The sequence below is a fragment of the Giraffa tippelskirchi genome, chromosome 12 (genome assembly GCF_054371585.1).
Source record: "Giraffa tippelskirchi isolate mGirTip1 chromosome 12, T2T-mGirTip1v1.2.pri, whole genome shotgun sequence".
Classification (NCBI taxonomy): Eukaryota; Metazoa; Chordata; class Mammalia; order Artiodactyla; family Giraffidae; genus Giraffa; species Giraffa tippelskirchi.
The window spans coordinates 52,955,641-52,964,051 of record NC_137286.1 but is presented as its reverse complement, the minus strand read 5'-3'; the positions used below and the strand labels follow the sequence as shown (position 1 = coordinate 52,964,051).

General features: G+C 49.2%; 1 long non-coding RNA gene across 1 annotated transcript; it reads right to left on the bottom strand.

Moving 5' to 3' along the window:
* Positions 1–497: 497 nt before the first annotated feature.
* LOC145529771 (uncharacterized) lies at positions 498–6,181 on the bottom strand. Its single transcript, XR_014071338.1, has 3 exons — positions 3,625–6,181; positions 1,346–1,593; positions 498–734 (listed from the first exon to the last, which is right to left on the bottom strand). It is a non-coding gene; the product is annotated as an uncharacterized LOC145529771 (long non-coding RNA).
* Between the last annotated feature and the right edge of the window lie 2,230 nt (positions 6,182–8,411).

The window sequence follows — 8,411 nt, the reverse complement described above, 5'->3', positions numbered from 1 at the left end:
TCCAGTCAAGACTACTGAATTGGGTAGCCATTCCCTTCTCCAGGGGATCTTCCCAAACCAGGGATCGAACTCAGATCTCCTGAATTACAGGCAGATTCTTTACTGTCTAAGCCATCAGGAAAGCTTCTCAATTGGCTATACCCCAATACAATATAAAACATTTAAAGTTTGAAACAAAAAAAGGAAGATGGCTAAGCAACTGAACACTGTGTGATGGGACGTGAAACTAGGGGAGCCCGTGGCCAGAGGCAGAGCAATGTGGCTCTTGGCTGGAGCCCCCCTCATCCCACCTTGCTTTGCTCCCAAGAGTGATGCATCTTCCACCATTCGCAGTTCTAAGTGGCAGCACCCCCTCCTCTGAAAGCAGGTAAGGAAAAAATAAACCCATATCTGGACAGGACTTTCTACTTGTCTTGGATCTGTTTGGCCACCAGCTTCATACTGTTGAAATGATTTCAGATTTAAAATATGCATTCAAAAAATCTAACAATATAGACTTTTGCTTGCTAACGTACTTTTTTTCTGGGCGAATTTTACTTGTTCTTCCCAAATAAATTCTTCCAAATCAATATTGGAAATACCATTCCAAGTTCAGAAAACTCCCGATTGCAAGGCTGACTGGAATGGTGTCAAATGTGATTCATTGGGAGAGAAGTGACCCCTTTCGCCATGGGAGATGCCGTGGGTTCCTCCATTGACAGCAGCTCCTGCGGCGTCCAGAGCCGACTCACCAGCTGCTGGTGGTAAAAGAGGTGCATGAAAGACAGGCAATGTCAGCCCCTTCTCCCTAGGCCCACTGTCCCTGCCCCGCTCCTCCGCACGCCCGCACAGCTGTCTGCTGGCCCCTGGCTTCCCCCCTGTCTGCAGGAGGCAGAGATAACCTCTTTCCTGGATATCTTCCTGGCCAGTCTAAGTCATGCTGGATAAACTGGGCTTCCTTCTTTGCCACACTGGGCCTCTGCTCCAGGGGGCCCTTGCATCTCTCTTAACTCAACTCCCCTTCTTGTTCAGAGCTCTTAGTTTCCTTCGGCCCACCCAACACTTTTCTATATCCCTTCTTCTTCGTGTGTAGTTGGTCATTCACAAGAATTAACATATACAGTTCCCGACATTAAAAGTCCCCTTATCTTGAGAAGGTGCCTTCCAAGGACCCCTTCAAAAGTACCCTTGGACATGGGGCCCAGAATCAAGAGGAAAAGAGTCCCAAACCGGCCATAGAACACCTCAGCCCCATGCTAGAGCAAAAGTCAGTCATCCCTCGTCTGACTTGTCCCTCCTGGAGGAAACAGACCTTCTGTCTTCCCACCTCCTCCCTTTCAAACAGGTCCATCTCTCACCCTCTCACCTGAAGGTCCCCTGAAAGCCCCTTGGCTAGAATCCTTCAGGTTCTTCAGTCTTTTGAGATGAACATGTAGCTGAGAAAATGTCTTTCTCAGGATGTGACCTTTGGTCCGTCTCCCTGTGGGCAACTTGCTCACCAACGGATGCTTCTTTCTCCCTCAATTTTCTCAAAATCGCCACACAATACCACACAGAGGACACCATTTGGAAAGTGCAGGCAGTGCTGGGTGGTCGCCAAGGTTCCCAGTGACCCTGTGACAGAATCAACAGCATGGCACGGCCCATGTGTTCCTGACCAAATGGAGGAATCGAACCAGTGGCTGATGCCTCACTGTCCAGCCCAAGGAGACTGGCCTTCTGCCCTGAACAGGGCCATTCCCAGACTCATTCATTTCTAGCACTCAGCTCATTTCAGTGTGCGTGTGAGATGAAGGTGTGTCTGCAAACCGGTAGAAAAGTTCTCATCCCAGTCGCACACACTCCTTTACAGGTGAGGGATTGGGGGGCAGCCTGGCAGGGCTTTCCTGGGGGGGCCTCTCGTCTTTGGCGTGTCCTTCAATTCACCCAGCATTTGTTGATGACCTCCTTGATGGAAGTCACGTTCCTGTGCACCCAGGGTGAAAAGCATGTCTGTCTCTCTGTTTCTGGAGCTTAATGGGAGCTTGGTGAAGATAAGCATTAACTGTGACCATCCCCCAGGAAGGGTTCTAGAAGAGATGGTGTTTCCTGAGTACTGAAATAAATATGCCACCAACATTCCCACACTTAGTTCCTCCAGTTTTCAGCTTTACAGCAACATGGAATCCTCTCCCTTCATATGTAAGCCTCAGCTCAACCATCTCATATCCAGAGATAATCAACTTTCACCCCCTGGAACAATCTCCCCGCCTCACACTGCTCTTCAGGACTCCAAGGTCATTTCTCTTCAACATGACCTTCAGCCACTGCCCCTCCCAGAAAAACTGCCCTGTGTTACAGCCATGTGCTACAGGGAAAGCAAATTTAATGAGTAGAAAAAGGGAGAGGAATTTATCAGTCAGTTCTTCCCTCATAGACTCTGTCTGCCCATCTGTCTGGGGTTGACAGAATTTTCTCGTATCATTTCCTTTCCTCCACACACCAGCTCTGTGTGGTTGGCTGGAGAGGTTGGATTATCCTCATTTTTACAAATGTAGAAATCAGTGCTCACAGAGGTGCCAAAGATCACCTAACTGGGACAGGAAATCACTTTCTTCCCAGAAGGCTCTCCCCACCTCCCAAACAGCCACACCTTAGCCTTGGGATGGCCAATGCTTGGTCTCACATCACATTATCAGAGATTTCCAGGACCTAAAGTTAGGCTGTAACCTTCATCCTACTTCTTCCTATTAGAATTTTTGTTCTCCTTCACAGCGTTAATCATATTTTGTAATTATTTTTAACTTTTTTTCCCGCCTGCCTCCCCAGCTGTCATCAGCTCTATTACTGCAGGTCACATGCCTCTCTCTTGATGGCTGATGACATCTCAGCCCCCAGCACTGGTCCCAGTAATTGCAGCCCAGTAATTGTGGTCTTCTGACTCCTAACTCTGTATCCCTCCCACTCTAATAAACATGCTTTGAAAAAAAAAATTCGCCATACTAATGCTAAACATGTAATCCTAAAACCAAACCTTATCAATACCATTCAGTCTAAACTTGGAACCCCTGCTTTTTGAGCAGCGTGGGGGTCACATCAATAGGAAATGCGGCTTGTATCCACAGAGTCCATAAATTTCATGTGAACGGACAAGGGCTCAGGAAATCCTGATAGTACTAACCAGCATTTGTAGTGTGTCTGAATGTTCTAAGTATTCATATAAAAATTAACTCACCGAGGCCTCCAGACAACTTTTTGAGGAAGGGGAAGAAAGGGCTAGTCTAGAATCACCATTTTCCAAATGGGGAAGCTGAGGGCTGGAGGTACAGCATGCCCCACCCCCACCCTTGGGAGAACCACTTTAGAAATGTCCCTTTGAGGTCATGGCAGCCTCCTCGGTGCCCAGGCTGAGTCTCGTCCCCCCTCCCCAAATCTATTTCTTTGTCCCCCTCCAACATCTTGCCTTGAGGGAATGAGGAGGCCACAGCCCAATGAGGGTCTGAAAGTGCTCCTTGTTCTCCATTCTCCCTCCTCCCTGGCTGTTCCCATCTCCTTCTGAGGCCTTGGCCTGTGGCCAGCACCTTGGCAGGACTTCCCTGCCTTCCACGTGGTAGGGTTTCAGTTGTGGGGTGTCTGGAGTGTCCAGGCACAAAATGGAAGCCAGACCTGATGCTCTGGACGGGGGCCTGCCTGCCCTGAGCCGTGGCGCTCTGGCCTGGGGGATGGCGGAAGTGATCTGATGAAGCTCCCTCTCTACTTGCCGGGGTGGTCTTGATTTGTGACCTGCTCTGACCCCTCTGGGCCTGTCTCAGTCTGTCTCTCCGTGGCCCCTTTTCTCTGGATCCCACGGATGACTTGAGCGGCTCTACCAAGGCATGGGGCTGTGGGAGGGAGAGGGACAGAGAGCCTGGGTGGGTTTCAGAGATTTTTTTCTTGGAGCTCACATATATTTTTTAGCTTCAACCCTAGTTCTATATACACCCTGGCCTATTTGCTTCAGGGACCTTGGGACCTCAAATAGCGAATATTCAATCTTCTCTTCCCCTCTGACTATTCTCTTACCCTTTTACAGTGACAAGCTCCTTCTGCTTCTCGATTCTCTAAGAAACATGGCTACTCTGTGCAAAGAAAAGAGCTGGCGCTTTCTAGGGGCTTGTGGTCAGAACTGGCCTTGTTCTCCCTCCCGACCACCCTCCCCAAATGAAGCTTATTAATCCCAACAACCTCTCTGAAGAGCCTGCCCTTCTCCTCTCCCCTGGCGTCCTTGTTTCCTTTCTTTATAATGTCCCCAGGCTCACAGTCCGTGGAGCTGTGACAGAGAAAAAATGCTGCCACCCAACCTTAAACTTCCATCCACTTCTGCGGGCCTCTTGCCACCACCATCAAGAGAACCATCAAGAGATCTTGCTGCTCAAGATCTAACGGAGTTTGCCAGAGCCCCTTGGCTCTCCTGGGCTCCGCGGGTGCCTCTCCGCCCTTCCCAGAGGACGTCAGCAGGATTTCCCACTCCTCTCCCTCCGTCTCACGTTCCGGATGAAGGAGACGTGTTTGTGACAAAAGCCATCTTCCAAGGTGAATGGTTGTGGAGAGCTGCAAAGATACTCTTTTTCCTGCAGCCCCCCCTTCTCTGGCCATTCCTCTTAGCCTCTTTGGAGAGCTCCTCCTTTGCTCCCCGAACGCCCCTGCACTTTTCTAGTCTTTCATCTTGGCAAGCTCCCCCTTGCCCATGGAGGAAGTACCTATAAACAGATCATTCACTGATTTCTATCCAGGGGTCTGATCTCTCCCATGAGTTTCATACCCGAATGAGACCCTTCCTTCCAAAGGCACCTCAACTCAATACACCTCAGGCCTCGTTGCACAGTCCTCTCCCTCCAATGAGCTCCCCTCTGGTGTTTGCTCACTTTGAGTGACCCGTGCTCCCCAGCCCTGGGTGAGATCCACCCCCATGGCCCGCCTTTGCCATTTTCCTCCCACCTGTAACACCTTGCACCCTTTCCTCCCCAGGGCCCTCCAGTCCTAGCTGCCAGCCTTGCACACTGGGCCTCCCCAGGGCCCTGCAGTCCTAGCTGCCAGCCTTGCCCACTGGGCCTTGTGACTGATCTCCATTCCTGCCTTCTTCTAACCTGTGTTCACATAACTCATGTCTTTAAAAAAAACAAAAAAACAAATATGATCATTTCCCTCCTCTGCTTAAAATCCTTCAATGACTCCCTAAGGCTTCTAGCATCAAAACTAAAATTCTAAACCTGCTTTACGAGTGCTCATTTATTAGCTCCTCAGCATCCTTCCCCCGCCTCTGCTCATACCGTGAACTCACGCAGCTCCCTCCAGCTGGGCGCCCCTCACACCCCGCTGCTCTCACACAGGTGGCCCTAGACTGGGAATTCTCTCAAGGCCCAAAGTCCATTGCTGTCTGCCTGACACTTTTTGTATCGCCAGTACCTAGCTAAGGCCTGGCACATAGGTATCCAGTAGCTATTAGGTGAATAAACGGATAGATGGATGAATGAATGAATGAGGAAAGAACAAACTAGGACCTGGCTCCAGGAGTGCACGAGTGGCCAGGGGAAGCCCTGGGCCCAAAGCCAGCTCTGGTTGGAGAGGCCTCTAGCTTCCCAGGGACAAAATATTAGGGCTTTTTTAAAGACACCATCAGAGCAGAGACAGAGCCCTAACTTTTCCATTCAAGTCAGGAGCCCAGAAGAGAGCAGTGGTGAGGAGAGAGAGCCTAAGTTCATAAGGCTTAGAACTGAACTCATTTGCGACCCCACAGGAAGCTACTGCAGCGACACCTGTGCACTGTCTCTTTGAGCCCCAGGGTGGCCCTGGCTTCCCCCTCCTCCTCCTCCTCCTCCAAGGCCTGGCTCCATCCTGAGAGTGGAGAAGCAGGAGCAATCTTGGGGCAGGACTGCTGAGAGGCTCTCAGGCAGTGGCCTGCAGCGAAGATCAGAGTTGCCTGCAGGGCTGGGTCAGTGAAGCGGCAGGAAGTCCTTCGGGACCCCCACTTCCCTGCAGCTGGGCCTGTCAATGAACCCACAAGAGGGTTCTCCTCAGCCAAGGCAGGGAGAGTCCAGGGAGGTTGTGAAACTGCAGCAGAGGGGCCGAGCAGGTGGCCCTGAGTGCCTGGAAAACCTGGGTAAGCCTTTGGTTAGCAAACCCAGTCGCTGTGCTCGGCAGTGTGGCGACACCACATGCTAAGGGCTCAGCCTTCTCAGAAGCTGAGAGCCTTGGACCCTGCGCCTGAGGTCTTGTCCACCCGGCGGCAGAACCAGGGCACCAACCCCTGAGAATTTTAAGGAGAGAACATTCTGATGGCAGTTGAAGGCAACAGTTGAAGCAAAGGCTCAGAGCAGGGCAGGATTCGCAACCTAGGGGAAGGGCATAGACACCTTTCAGAGGATCTCAGAGGAGAGGTCCCTTGCAGACGGGGCTAGAAAAGATTCCCAGAGACAGAGGAGAGAGCGAGAATGCAGACAGAGGGGTCTGCAAGAATATGAGAAGAGCTGAAGGTCCGGGGCAACTGAGGGGGTGAGGACCCCCGGACGGTCACTGGGCCAGCAGGCAAATTGATCACTCAGGGCTCTGCTTAGGGGCCTACCCTGGAGGAAAATCCTCCCAGACTCTGTTCAACAGGCAGGAGTCATGGCTCCTTCTGTCTCAGAGCTGGTGCTTCTCAAAGGGTGTTCACTATGAATCCAGGACAACATCAAGTCCAGATGCACCCTCTCTGTGGGCACAAACCAGCATCAAGTGCCAAATACTAAACCTATTCATTCAACCATTCATTCATTCATTCAACAAATACTTATTGAGCACCTACTGTGTCATGGATGTTAGGAATATGATGGTGAACAGAAGAAGGATGAAGATGACAAGTAACTCTAAAATCCTTCTCTGTGATGACAGGGGCTTTAAAGGAGCCATACCTGGCACTGTAAGCATGTAAAGCCCTGATCCAGGTATAGGGCTTCGCTAAGAATGATGGAGCTGGAAAATGAAGGATGAGTGAGAATTGCCTACTTGGAATGGACAGGCTAGTGAGGACAATGATTTTCTAGGTAGAAGGAAGTGCAAGAACTATGCCTATGGGCAAGGAAGAAATTTGCTAGGTTTAACAGTGGGCCAGGGGTCAGGAGCCTCGGAGACACCTAGGAGGAATGAGGCTGGGGAGGCAGGTACGCATCAAACCATGCAAGCTCTTGGAGGTCATGGTCAATGTTTATTTTTGGAGTTCATGTTGAATTGTTCTGGTTTTGTTGCTGAAGGCAAAAGAGCAGGCGGCCAATGGTGAAACTGACAGCCACAGTCAAATGAAGAAGGTTAGGAAGTGTCTGATGTACACTTTATAAGAGAAGATGAGCATGTGTGTATTCATAGATGATACCAAGCCACAGGGGGATTGGGCACCATAATTTATCACTATTTAGGAGTCTCCTCTTTCCTTTGGCATCAAAGAAAAGAAAAAGTCAGGCCTCTTAGGCATAAAAGCTTACCAAGTCATGGTTTCAGCAATGACAGAGGGACCTTGGCACAGTTGTTGAGTGTGTGTATATGTGTGCATAATTCTCCAAACTAAATCTATATATTGAGGTTGGAGACGTAGAGTGTTATTCTATCTTGCAAATGGAAAACTAAGACTTAGGATAATTAAATGGCTTCTCAAAAGTCACAAAGGGAGAAGAAAACAGGATGCAAACTAGAAACTATCTTGTAGTTCATCTCCCAATATGCTTTCTCTAAATACCATAGGCCCCACAAGGCTTGGAACTGACATTTGAAAAGATAAAGTAAAATAAAGATAAATTTACTCCCCAAAAGGCATCCTATATGCTTGTGAAACCAGTCGATAATATATTAACTGAGTTCCACTCTGTAAATTTGCAAATAAAGATGTTAAATACTAGATCATTTACTCATCTCCAAACTGAAGAGGTTTGCTGAAAGCAAAGGAATTCTCAAAATCATTAAAACAAAAGGAAAAGGAAGTATGAATAATTGGAGACGTAATGAAGTAAATGATGATGGAAACTCATCCAAATACTATTTGGATGTGTGATACTAAACTAATACTTCCACTTGGCCATTTAGAACTTGAAAAATTCCCGGTGAAATTCACCTGGAAGACAGAGATGCCTCCCCTAGTACAGAATGGACACCCTGAGAGCAAAACAAGCAACAGGACTGCCACCATGAAAACAGCACTTGAATGGATTAGAGATTGGAGGGAATTACCAATGGTTTGGAAAAGAGAATCTGAGAAATGCAAACATGACCGCTTGTGGATGAGAGCATCAGTCCTTTAGGATATCTGCCCCTTGTCATCCTGCTCATTTCTGTTTACCAGTTGGCTCTGACGTCATAAAAATCCTTCCCACCCCACTACCTGCCAGAGCATCTCAGGATAGGCACTCCAGTGGCCCCCTGCCCCAGCCCCTCGTACGGCCGTGCAC